The sequence below is a fragment of the Peromyscus californicus genome, unplaced genomic scaffold (assembly GCF_007827085.1).
Source record: "Peromyscus californicus insignis strain IS unplaced genomic scaffold, ASM782708v3 Scaffold_23__1_contigs__length_62951481, whole genome shotgun sequence".
NCBI classification, from domain to species: Eukaryota; Metazoa; Chordata; class Mammalia; order Rodentia; family Cricetidae; genus Peromyscus; species Peromyscus californicus.
In genome coordinates, this window is record NW_026294534.1 from 48,663,391 (window position 1) to 48,676,953 (window position 13,563).

Genomic DNA, 13,563 nt, shown 5'->3' on the forward strand with positions numbered 1-13,563 from the left:
CTGCAGACTAAAAGCTGCAGGATCTCCATGACACAGGGCAACAACAGGAGATCCAAGAAGAGTTCCAGCGAGGGCTCAGCATCAATAGTGTAGCAAAAAACAAAGGACTCAAAGTAGAGCAGTGATTCTTTGCAATGAACACTTGCACATAAAGATATATGGATGAACGAGTTCACTGCATGACTCACTGTGTCACACTACAGCTTCCATGATGAGGTTGGTTTTCCATTTTTTTTTCTCTTAAATTTTATTTTAAATTTTGGGAGAAGGTTGCAAGGGCAGAAGGTGGACACTGAAGAACAGGGAAATGAATGGGATTGATTTGCATGACATAAAAACACAAAGAATAAATAAAAAGAAAGTTTAAAAAATATTGCAGGACTTAACCTGGGTACCAAATCACTGGAAATTGAGGAAGTAAAAAAAAAATAACAGAAAGAAAATAACTCTAGCCAATTTTGGTTTTGTTCTAATGAGACCCCTGGTTAGTCTCAGTGCTGTTTCAAAGTAGGCACTGTTCTGTAGCTGAAGAAAAAGGTAAATGCTAGAAAGAGGCTGAGGGCAATCTGCACTCAAGAGGCTGAAGAAGGATCCCAGGAGTGCAAGACTAACCTGATTAAAGTAGTGGTACCCCATCTCAAAACTGTGCAATAAATTCCCAAGCCAGAATTTTTCATGTACAAGACTGATACACAAATGAAATCATAAGAGATTGTGACAGTGTGTACAAGAATTATACAAGCTCAAGCAATTCAAAGTCCAAACATGGAGAAGTACACATGAAAACTCTCCTAGCCAAGAAGCTATTCATAGTTGATAGCTACTGGGAGAGGGGCAATCAATAGTTTTCAATAGAGTGTTATTCAATGTGAGCCACACTCCAGTGCTTAGGAGTAGTTGGCCACACAAGATGAACTGTGTGGTTTTTGTTGATGTCATTTTGTTTATAATAACAAAAAAGAACACAAAGCTAGGTGGGATTGGGGAGTGAATGAGGATGTGAGAGACGTTGTGGAGGGGAAATAAAAGGATATATATATATATATATATATATATATATATATATATATATATTATTCTCAAACAATGGAATAAATGAAAATATGGGCAAATATATTGATAAACTAAAAGTATTACAGATACTACAGAAAAGAGGGATCACAACTGTATGGAGTTAAAGAGGAGGCAAGCTTTGTAATTGAAAATATTTCTAGCAATGACTCATTGATGGATACAAATTTGAGAAAAAAACATAAATAAAGATGTGAGTTCGATAGATATCAGGAGAAAATCAAGATTACACTCATTAGAACAACACAATGTAAGTTAGGATGATAATATACTACAAGAAATAGGTAGGGATATAAACTGTTACAATAATTCTGGATGACAGTGAGTAATGTAGGAAATACTTTAACATGCACACTTTATGTTCAGCTAACAAAAAATAAGGAACAAAAATTAATATAATAAGCATGTAATCAAAGGTGTGCAATAATGGAGTTTTAGAGTAATAAATAAGACTAAGTAATTTATATAGTAAATAGGATAGATTTGTCTAAAAATTAGAGGTTGTCACAAGGACTACAAAGCAGTTGCCAAAATCATTATATGCAACTACATTCTCCCCATAGATACATTTTTGTTTTACTGGTACCATGACTGACACAAACACTTATGCCACATTCTTCAGTAAAAAAGTCAGAGGATGGACTTTAATAGTCCCAGAATCTCACTTTTGAAAGTTATATAATTAAATGTATTTGATTGTGCAGATAGTGATGTTCATGGTGGAACTGGATCAAAGTAAAAAGTCAGACTAAAAAATATCTGTGAATTATATAAATGCATGTAAGTGTTCATACATAATAATGAATTATCAGGTAAGAACTCCAAATTAGTAATAGTTTTGAAATAGTGATATAGTTTGATTTGAAATATCCCTCATATGCCCATATGCTAAAGACATTTCTTTTCTTCAGTTAAACAGTGTTAAAGGAGAGTAAAATCATTGAGTTGGAGCCTAGCAGGAGGAAGTGAAGCCACACCCTTGAAAATATTAAGGCCCTGATAAATGAGGTCCCATTACCAGGTGAACACCTTTGTTGTGCTGTGCACTCTATCAGTACTTACCATGTCTCACATACCATAAATAACAGAGAACATTAATCGTGGACTGAACTTAAAACTGTGAGCCAAAATCATCCTTCCCAGTCTTTAAGTTACATCGTAAGTATCCTAAAGCTAACAAGCAGATTATGAGCACCCTTGCCTCATGGTGATAAAAGAACTTCTGATCCATCTTTCACAAATGTTTGAGTAAATAAAACCCCAATGAATTCCAAAATGTCTTAAAATTTCCACTACCACCATATTCTATGGTACATCTTAAAGCATCTTAAGAATCAGAGGCATTTAAGTTAGGTTACTTGAAACCTGGTAAGAATATAAACTAAACATTTGAATTGACAAGGAAATTACTACATGTCAATATTGCCTAGTATTTACTATATCAACATATTAACATGTCTAAATTATTTGTTTTAATCAAAGTTTGGTGGTGCATGCCTATATCCCAGGACTTGTTAGGTAATGAAAAGAGAATCAGGGACAAGGTTACTCTCAGAATGAGGCCAGACTTAGCTACATAAGGCATGAGTACATAAATGAATACTATTTCTATACCAACCTGGTCTCTGAAATGTAAACAACTTGTAATATCATATATATATATTTTCATTTCACTGTCCAATATGAAGACATTTTTCATGCATGCCACTAATAGCTAATAAACTTTCTCAATTTACAATTATCAAAATACATAGGGTATTTGTAAATTAAATGAAGACATTAAATTCTTTCATACTCCTTCAGTACTAGACGATGTTTAGTGACATATTTGAAGTAACTGAGATACAACTTTACTTACGATTATGAGTTTCAGTTAAATGGGATGCAAATGAGAAATGGGAAAACATGTGAATAGAAACAAACAGCAGTACTTTTTGTAGTTTGTGTACTAGTAAAGTAGAAGCATGTTATTCACCTAAGTTATCCTGCAATTGTTGTTGTTGACAAGAGAAATACCAATTTCCTTCGGTACTAATTTTTTCAAAAATTTAATTTGACATCTCTGTTAAATGTGATGTTTCTTTGTCTTAGTACATTCACATCTTTTCTTGTTTCATTTTTTTTTCAGCAAGACAATTTAGTACACCTATTACCGTTATAAAATTGAAAGAATGTTATTATCCCATCAGTGTTATGAAGGCTGGCATATGAAACAAGAGCTGGAGCACAACATCTTTACCCTCCTGATGTGCTGGATGCAGAAGCCATGCTATTTTCTAATTATGTAGATTGTGCTCTGTAAAAAGAGATGCTGAAAAGGACCAGTAGCAATAAAGTAGCATTAGCTATCAATGTTTAATATGCAACAGAAGCTAATTGAGCAAATGAAAGCCACTGGAGAAACATAAATTCTCAGTAATGAAGACTTTCTTGTACATCTAGGTCAATTCCCAAAATTGTGGTGATATTAGAGTAAAACACACAACCTGATGCATGAAGTTTACAAAGGTTCATTTTTACCTAAAGGAAGCTTTTCCTCCAAAAACTCTACATCTGTTTAAAAAGAGCCTAGATGATTAGTTAAGCTGGAGTCAAATGATTTGTGTGAAGGGACTAAACAGCTTTGTGTGATATATTATGATTTCAACTCTCTAGAAATTTAGGAAGACATAGTATATTCTTAGAGTTTGTTAACTCACCAATCGAAGTAAAATTTGGAGTTAATTAATTTACTAACTCCTGTGACATTCCACAATGTGATGCCTCTCCTTTCTCCCCTCCCTTTGTCTTTTCAAGTTTTGTGTTCAAGCAGAAGAGATATGTAAGGGTTATTACAACTAGTGTGAAAATTTAAGAGAACATTTTTATGTCATAAAGTAAGAATTAGGTTTGAAAACTTCTGTAGAATATGTGTTTAATTTTCTAAATGTAAACATGATACAAGCAAAGCATTACTTTACAAGGAACAATATTTTTGAGAATGAAGGTACATACCTGTCATCCCAGCATATGGAAGACTAAGGCAGAAAAATCTCAAGGACAATGTTGACTTTGCTTACCCCCAAAATACTGTGATCAATAATCTAATGTCTAGAGAGTCTTCTCTTAAAAAAAATGATATTGGGTCAGACCTCAAGCTGAAGCCTGTGTGCTGGTAGAAGCAGAGACAGGAAGGGTTTGACAGAAAAGGTGAAGGTGAAGCCAGCCTTGGCTACATAATATATTCTAGACCAGTCTTAGAAACACATTAATACTCATTTTCAACAAAACAAAATGAAGAGAAAGGAGAGTTGCGTCTCTGAAATTCTAAAAGCCAATGACTTAGTGCAAAGAGAGCAGCAATCACAGAGTTCCTGCGGTGGGAATCCGTCATCACAGGACTGAAGTCGGTGAAAACAGTGAGTTGATGATGAGTAAGGACTGGACAAAATAAAACCGAAGAGGACCTCAGAAGACTTTTGTGTTCAGTCACACTAATTTGGAATTGGAGGAGTTATGATAATTTACCATTTGAGGAAGAAGCAGATGTTCTGGATAAGTGCATAAAAGCCAAACTATCCAGGGAATAGAATAGAGAAATAAATTTAGCTAGAATGGTATTTGTAGTCAAGAAATTATGGTACTGTGGGCTGAGATTTTAGTGGTAAAAAGGCTATGATGTATTTTGATATCATATGTGTTTCGGGATTACATTTGGCAGAACTTAGTGTCATATTGGATAAAGGGTCAAAAAAGTAAATTAAGCCACCTAAATACTGGCCTGAGCAACTAAATGAGCAGATATTTCATTTTGGGGATGTGAAAGGTTAGAGGATAAGCAGTAGGTTATTGGATAGATCTACATAGTTGTGTGGTGTTCTAGAAGTTTAAGAAGTTAAGTTTATGCTTTCTTGGTAGTGAAAAGTCAATGTCAAGTAACTATGGTATCTTAAATACTAATGTTTAAGGTAGGTATTGAAGACAACTTTGAAAGTCATTGCTTCATGGGACAGATGTGAATTTGTGGAACTAAATTAAATCATGAGGAACATAACTAGGAAGAACTAAAGAGAAAGAAAAATCTGAAGACAACTCAAGTCTAAATATTTAGATTTTCAGAAGATAAACCATAGATCAGAAACAAAAGCTAAGAAAATGTAACCAACTGGACAGGAAACAAATGTGTTGACTATGTTATCACTGAAACCCAGAAAAAGGTTGTCCATTTTGTGATTAAACAAAAAAAAGTGTTGTTGATTCCACCAGCAAACTATCTAATGTGGCAAATAATATTGATTGGAGGAACAAGAATAAAAGAATGAATGAATCACTAAATCGATCAAAGCTTAAATGAATGAACAGACTATACCTAATAACATTTAGCAACAATAAAACCATGTAGGACCCCAAAGAATTTTTGAAAACCTGTATTTTACAATGTTCAATAGGATGCCAGGGAATTATGAGCTGCAGCATCCTCTCCAGAAAACCCCTGCCTATAATAAGCAGACCAAAGTCAGATTGCTACAAATCATACCCACCTAAAGCCACAAAGCTATCTCTAGTAACTCTCCAGGAAGCCAAATAATAACTTTTGTAGAAAATGGCCCCAAATCATCAAGATATGATCAATAGGTGAAGGTTTTTCTGTACTTTTACGTTTGCTTTCATCTTTGGGACAGTCACAGAAAGCCAAGGATGGCACATTCTACTTCTTGTTAATCACCTACAGATTTGTCACGCCAATCAGAGCATGCCTGAAGATTACCGATTTCCCCACTAGAAAGCTTGTCTTCCCACCATTCCATCTCTAAAAAACACAAAGTGATGAACGCAGACTTCCTTGTCTTAGTAATCTGTCAAGGAATAGCTATTTTGGTATTCATTTGGGTTCATTTCCATACAGCAAGTATTGTGTTAAATATACTCATTGGCTGTTGAAAGGTGAACCAAAAAAATGCCATTATTCTAAATTATGGAACAGAGTGAGGTAAGTGGAACAACAAGTGGTTCTTCCACCTAGAGACAAATCACCAGCTTGAATTTGAGCTTTATTTCTTGTGACATTTTATGTTAAAAGGAGCATGGGACCAATGAAGTTCATTTGGAAAATAATTCTAATACAATCACAGTTTAAGAAAAATGGCATAATTTCTTCATTAGTGTAGAAATGAACCATTATTAATGTCATTTTCCAGAGCACAATAAAGATAATTTCCTCTGTCTCCAAAGTCAATGAGTCCCAGGTGCAAGGAGTTAAGGAACATGCAACCAATATCCACCCTACACTAACCTCCTTCCACAAACATCTTCAGCCTTCCAATTTGGCCTTGGTCTATGGGTCACTTCATACGGTAGAATATGCCTACAGATTACTGTAGCATGAATCTTAAAGAGTCTTATTAATAAAATCAAGCCTGAACCAGGTATTGGGGTGAACTGGAAGATCAGAGAACCAGAACAAGCCACAGCTACCTCACCTTGCCGGATCCTCAGCTGGTCTTGTTTCCTCAGACTGGAGACCTCTGAGTCCTCATCCAGAATGTGTCTCAGCTGAACTGCTGCTAGAAGCCTGAAAGCTTAACCAGCCCAAAGCTTAACCAGGCCAAATGCTTCTAGTTTCTGGTCCTCACACCTTATATACCTTCCGGCTTTCTACCACCACTCCCTGGGATTAAAGGCTTGCTTTCTGGGATTAAAGGCGTGAGTCACCATGCTTGGCTGTATCTTTGAACACATGGATTTCTGCCTCTGGAATGCTAGGATTAAAGGCGTGTGCTACCACTGCCTTTCCTAAATATCTAGTGGCTTTTCTGTTCTCTGACCCCAGATAAGTTTATTAGGGTACACAATATTTTGGGGAACACAATACCACCACATTTCCTCTCCTCTTGTCTAAAATTTAAAAAAGCTTATAACTAATACAAGAAAAACTATCTAATAAGTATATACCATATATACAGTCAAAAATTACATTAACAATGTCTAGTCCATTAACATTTGACAGATTCAGACAAAAAACTCCACTATATATATTTAATGTCCAAACAAAAAAAAATTCATTTCTTATCTTATTTAAAACTAGTAGTTCCTTTTTAAAAGTATTTTTTCTTTTCATAATAGATTCAGTAGTCTACCTTTTGTCATTTTTTTTTTTTTTTTTTTTTGGTTTTTCGAGACAGGGTTTCTCTGTGTAGCTTTGCGCCTTTCCTGGAACTCACTTGGTAGCCCAGGCTGGCCTCGAACTCACAGAGATCCGCCTGGCTCTGCCTCCCGAGTGCTGGGATTAAAGGCGTGCGCCACCACCGCCCGGCTTTCCTTTTGTCATTTTTATATCTTCCCCTTTTTCTTTTTAGTATAGATTCAGTGATCTACCCATTTATCCTAATTACCTGTAAGCCACTGCATTTAAAGATATTTTTAAACTACAGAATAATACTCACCTTCACTACAGTTTTTACCTCAATATATTAGATCCCCTGTGCATAGTTTTTTGAGATTCTGGGATCACCACAAGTGATATAGTGTTATGATTTTCTCATATATGTTCATATTATATAAAATAATATGATTCTACAACCTCCAAGACAAATCATATATCACCCTGATATTCCACCAAATAATTTCACAACATCATCATCATAGGACGAGCACTTTTAAGAATAAGGTAATTTTCTGTTCTCTAGGATTTATAAATTACTACTATTTAAAAAAATCTTTCACTGTTTCATTTTGTTTTATTCTGTTTATCTTCCTTCCTTGACTGTCCATTTCTTTATAACCAAGTTACTTCCTAATACCCAATCTAAGGTGCCATTCAGCAATTGTGAACCATATTATGATCTGACAACTTCCTGATATCTCCTCCTCTGGCCCCAGTCACATCCTCACCTTTTCTGCTTCTAGAGCAAACCACCTTTAGAATACTGAGATAGTGACATTTCTCTTCCCCTGTCAGGAACGTATTTCACTAGATGTCTCCACATTCCACATCTTTAAACCTGTTCCAACATCACACTATTGGAAAATTCAGAGAAGCAACAATTGAGAAAATAATCTCCACTGGATTTTTTTTCTTTTAGCTCCTTATGGAGTGATTTTTTTGTTAGGATACCCTCACAAAACAATTATAAATCTGATTATTTCTATGCTACCTTTTGCCCCACATTCCTTGCAAGCAAGTGAATTTTCTGTTTTGCTCCCGTTATATTACAGCAGGAAGAATCATGTCTGGCACACATGCCTGGCTCTGAGTAGATTTTCAAGTAATATTTCTGGAGTGATTAAATTAGTCAAGGCAAATATCAAATTCCCTGCCATGAGATTTTTTTGTAGGTTACTTGTTCCAAAAAAGCATACTTTATGGGGAACTTGTCCCTGCAGTAGATAGGCACTTGTTGGCAGAGATGAAGAAATTTCTGAAAAAGTACATGTATGGAATGCATTTACACAAATTAACTTGTTAATTTTGAAGAATCTGCTTTATGTTGAACAGGGGCCAACTGAAGTCTAGTGCCACTCACAATAGAAATTTTAAAATTTGTTTTACAATGTTGATGGGATGCGACCGACATTAATCATGTTTCCTGACCTAGTTAATAAATCACAGAGGGAAAACTTCTGCATCTTCAAAATACAAGTCCAACTATGTAATAATTATGTTGTAGTGGGTTTCTTCTCGTACTTAAGCCAGCATTCTTCTGTCTCCAGCTGGAAAGGGAAATTCCTGCTGAGTCTCTTTAGGAGGCCCATTAGCCCATCTGTGTGTGCTGGCATAAATAGGAATGAGTGGATGGCAATCAAACCAAACCTGACATTTGGGCAGGAGGAGACTAGGGAGCCCTTGTCCCTGGCTTGTGCTGCCAATGAGGATGAATGAACAAAGTCAGAATAAGTGCCTCTGCCAATTGCTTACATATCCTGCTAGGAGATGCTTTTGATAAAATGCACAGGAGAAAGTAAAGTTAGAGACCTTCTGCAAGGTCTTTGTGCTCAGGGTGAAGCAATTCCATTCATCATTTTTACAAAAGGACCTGGGCTAACCACTGCACCTGCAACAGTAAACAGACAAGCAAAACTTCTGCTAGCATGGAGTTTGTGTGGTGGTAAAGAATGGGTCAAGGTCTTGACCAACTGCACTCTTTCTAATAATGAAAAGTAAAAGGAAATGGAATTGCAGCATGTAAAAATGAATGGAAGAAAATCTCTTGAAAATTAGAGTGGGTAAAAGTCTTCCATCAGAGGAGACGGACTTTTCATGGGAACTGAAGGACACAAAGGAAGATTCTAATATGGCAAGACAAAAAATAGTTAATATTGAGCCCAAAATTCAGTACAAGTTCCATATACCCCAAAAATGGTGACTACTAGATAGATAGCACTTGAGATAATATGAAATAACGTTGGCTTGTAGACAGGAAAAAAAATCATGTAGCAAAATAAGGCTCTCTAGATTTCATTTTGAGACTGAGAGAATATATCTGAATATCTGAAATAGGAACACTGATAGAATGTGTTAACAGCCTTTTAGAGATAACTAAGTAATGGTGGTACTTAAATTTTAGAGATAATGTTAGGAAAAATGGAGACAGTTTTAGAAAATGTATCAGAGATAGTGGGAAGGCTTGACGTCATTTTGGTAAGTGATACATGGAACATGGGAATAAATTATCCCTAACCATTTTCCTGAAAACACGGGTAAACATCAAATAATCTGCTTTTATGTTCTAAGTTTGAAATACCCAATAGATATTAACTGAAGGTGTCAAGAGGACCCACTGGGTAAGTAGGTAAAGAGTTTTGCTGAGAAATCAGAGCTACAAATCCAAGTTAAGAATGATTAGGTATAGATCGACATATATGTGTTCTGTATGTATGTATATTTATACATATTCAGATAAAGAATACAATAGAATAGGAGGAGTGAGAGAGGCACATCAGATAAGAGTGCTTGCGGCTGAGCCTGGGACTATGTAGTCCAATCTCTAGGACACACATGGAGGGAAGAGAAAAACGAATTCTTACGGTGTCCTCTAAACCCGTCATGCATATCACGGCATGTGTGCACTAGCTCCTAAACACACACAGCAAAGCAATAGCCCAGAAAAGCTGGTCGAGAATGCAGCAGCAAAACGAAAAGAAAACAACAACAACAACAAAAAAAAACAGGGCGGCAGGGGAAAGGGTGGAGCTGAGGATGGTATTGCAAGTCCAGCATTTAGAAGGCTGAAAGAGAAGACTGAACCAGTGAGGGAAACTGGAAAAGTACAATCGTGGATGCTATCGTTGGCTTTGTTTGTTTTATTGAGTATTTTAAAGAAAAGAGCAGCAGAGATGGGAATGACTAGAAGGGAGGCTCTAATTGGTGAAGTGAAGGAGGAAGAAATACAATAATTTCAAGAGAAATTATTTTACTCCTCAAGTGATGGTCATCAACGAAACCATGCCGAGAGGGGAGGGATGAGCCACTGATCAAATCTGACAATAATCTCTTTTGCAATACAATCCCAAGGGTGAAAAGTAAGTACATACTCATCTGCATGGATAGATCTGGTAGTTGGGAGACAAAAGTATTTTCACTTCATTTCTCTTTTCTTTCAACGCATCGGGTAAAATGTAGAAAGATTTGCAGTGGAATGCCTTGATTTGCAACGGAGTGCAAGTCAGTATATAAGGCACAGAAGCAAAGGCAGTGGAAGGCCCCTTTGGAAAGGTAGTGGAAGCCTGGAGCCTGACCACACAGTGGTGATGGCCCAAGGTCAAGTTCTTTCCAACCCATAGGCACAGGCTTCAGATGTAACAGGGTGATTCTTGTGACAAACAGCTCCAAGAGCTGAAGGTACGCCATTCAACAGAGAAGCTTTACAGGGTAAGTTAGCTTACCAACACAATTCAGAACATCTGACTGAAAGTTCTGGGGCCAAACAGTAGCTCTTTCACCTCAGAGCAAGGGGTCAAGAAAAACAAAGGAAAGAGCTCTAGGGCAGAACTCTAGGGTAGTAATGGTAGTGAGGAAAGCTTTACTCTACAAAACAAACCAACAACAAACAACAACAAAAAAGGAACTCTTCTTGATATTTGATACCAGCAAGGGGAGCCTGGAATATTTCAAATATACCCACCCTATTATATTTTCCTAAATAAAGACCCTTTAAAGTGATGACATTTTAAATCATAACACTGCCCTATCTGAGGTCCAGACCCTCCAAGCAGTTTTCTAAATGTCCTGTACCATCATTCATAATGTAGTGGGAATGGATAGATTTTTAAATCCAGGAAGACCCTGACTTTGAGCAAAAGTCAAATTATATCAATTAATAGGATAGTTCTTCTTGATAAGCAATATACAGTTCCTTATTTCTTATGGACACCTGAAGATTGATAATATGTACAAGGTGGTACTAAGTGAGAAAATGTGATTGAAAATCCCTGTGTTATCAGACTCAGTGAAAGCACTCAACAATAAATTAATATCATCGCTACCATTAGTACTGTAGCTGCTGTCATTCAAATTACTCTGTTGAGTACATGACCTTAAAAAGCCAGGTAATTACAGACATAAATTTTGGTGATAAGTGTATGATAGCAGTATGCCTTTTAAAAGATATGCATCTCTCTCTTCACACACACACACACACGCACACACTCAGGCTCACATGTACACACACATACACACATACATTTGTGCATACATGCATAACCACAGGCACACACCCATACATACAGGTACACACGCACATACATAAATGCACACAGGCAAACACACACATGAACCTGCACACACACACAGAGAAAATAAACACCAATAATAAAAATAAAATAGTTCTTTGCTTTTAAAAAAAATCCTTCTGTGTTTGTGCATCAGTTATTCAGGTAGGATGGTATAGTCAGTTCACAAACACTATGAGTGAACTGTGTAATAGCTAAGAAAACATACAGCTTCAATTACCCTTAGCTAGGTTATCTCTGACACTTGATAAAGGAAGTTGGATTTTGAGGGAAAAAAACTAACTAAAATAAGCTTCTATATTTTACTTGAGTGACTAGAGAAATTGTTTTTACGTGATGTCATTCACCCAAGTGTGGGGTAAGAATATTTTCAGAATTTAATATGCATTACACACCTTGCCTTTTTATAGTTGAAATATCACTGTGAAAATTATGTCCGTCATGGAATTGCTGCAGTCTAGGAAGATAATTGAAAAGGAACTTTGGTTAACTAGCACCTCAATATTAAATAGTCCTCAAATGGGCAACAGCATTTTGAAAATAAATCTAAGGAGGGATGCAGTGTTCTATCCAGACTAGAGAACATCACTTAATTTGTGATGTTATGGACATCTTATAAGAAACCTTCTGTTCATGTTTATTTCAAAATGGTTTGATGTCATAGCCAAAAGGAAAGCCTTGAGTTGAAAAGTTAACATTATTTTAAGGAGTGTACTCAGAAAAAAAAAAGAGATAAATGATGAAGACAGTAAACATATTTTGTTAGAAAAAGGCAAGTAAAGTATTTTCCATTCTTACTAACTGTTGCCTTGGGAGAATATAACACTAGAAATTGGGGGAAATAATTCTGTCTGAAAGAAACCCTGAAGTTGTGTTAAATGCTAGCTTTTGCTTATTTTCATGAAGCCCAGTACACACTTACATGCAGAAAAGGACACGTGATCACAGAGAGGAAAGCAGTAAGAGACCCAGTTACCACTGTTGGGGCCTCTATAACACCCACTCTGTGAAGCAGGTTGGCTTTCTGTCACTAGCTAAATATTTTGCCCTAACCCCAGACATCATTTTTCTCTATATTTACCAAGAGGATAGAGAACTGATGTTGACAGCACACTCCATGCATACACATTCACAGCAGCTCCACTCTTAATTGCTGGGCCTTAGAAGCAACTGAGATCACCTCCAGTCAGTGAATTGGTCCGTAGCCTATGTGATAGGCAGACAAAGGATGGATATAAATGAGCTGTCAAATCAGAAAAGCCAGAGCCAGCCTGAAAGGGCTACATACTATATTAATTCAATGATATGAGATTCTGGAAAAGGTCATATTACGGAGCATAAAACATCAGCAGTGAGCAGTGTGATTGTTGGCTTTAATTGTCAACGTCACACAGCCTGGAATCACCTTGGAAGAGAGTCTCAGTGAAGGAATGTTCACGTTTGGGTTTGCAGTCATGTCTGTGGGGATTATCTCAAATTCATGAATTGATGTGGAAAGACTCAGTCCACTATAATCAACACCATTCCCTTTACAGAGGGACCTGAACTGAACGTGAGTAGAGAAATCAAGCTTGCATACATGCATCTGTACCTCTTTGTCCTCGATGTGATGTGACTAGCTGTCTTTGAGTTCCCTCTGCTATGAACATCTGCAACAATGGACTGTAACCTGGAATTGTGAGCTAAAATGAACTTTTTGTCTTCTAGTTTTCTTTTTGTTAGGCCATTTTATCACAGCAAAGAAAGGAAACTATAATAGGCAGTGATTGGAGATATGTGAATAAT

General features: G+C 36.5%; 1 protein-coding gene across 1 annotated transcript in view; it reads right to left on the bottom strand.

Moving 5' to 3' along the window:
• The window catches only part of Galntl6 (polypeptide N-acetylgalactosaminyltransferase like 6), a 1,088,908-nt gene that overhangs the window by 832,357 nt on the left and 242,988 nt on the right, over positions 1–13,563 (bottom strand). The gene's annotated exons all lie outside the window — the stretch shown is intronic.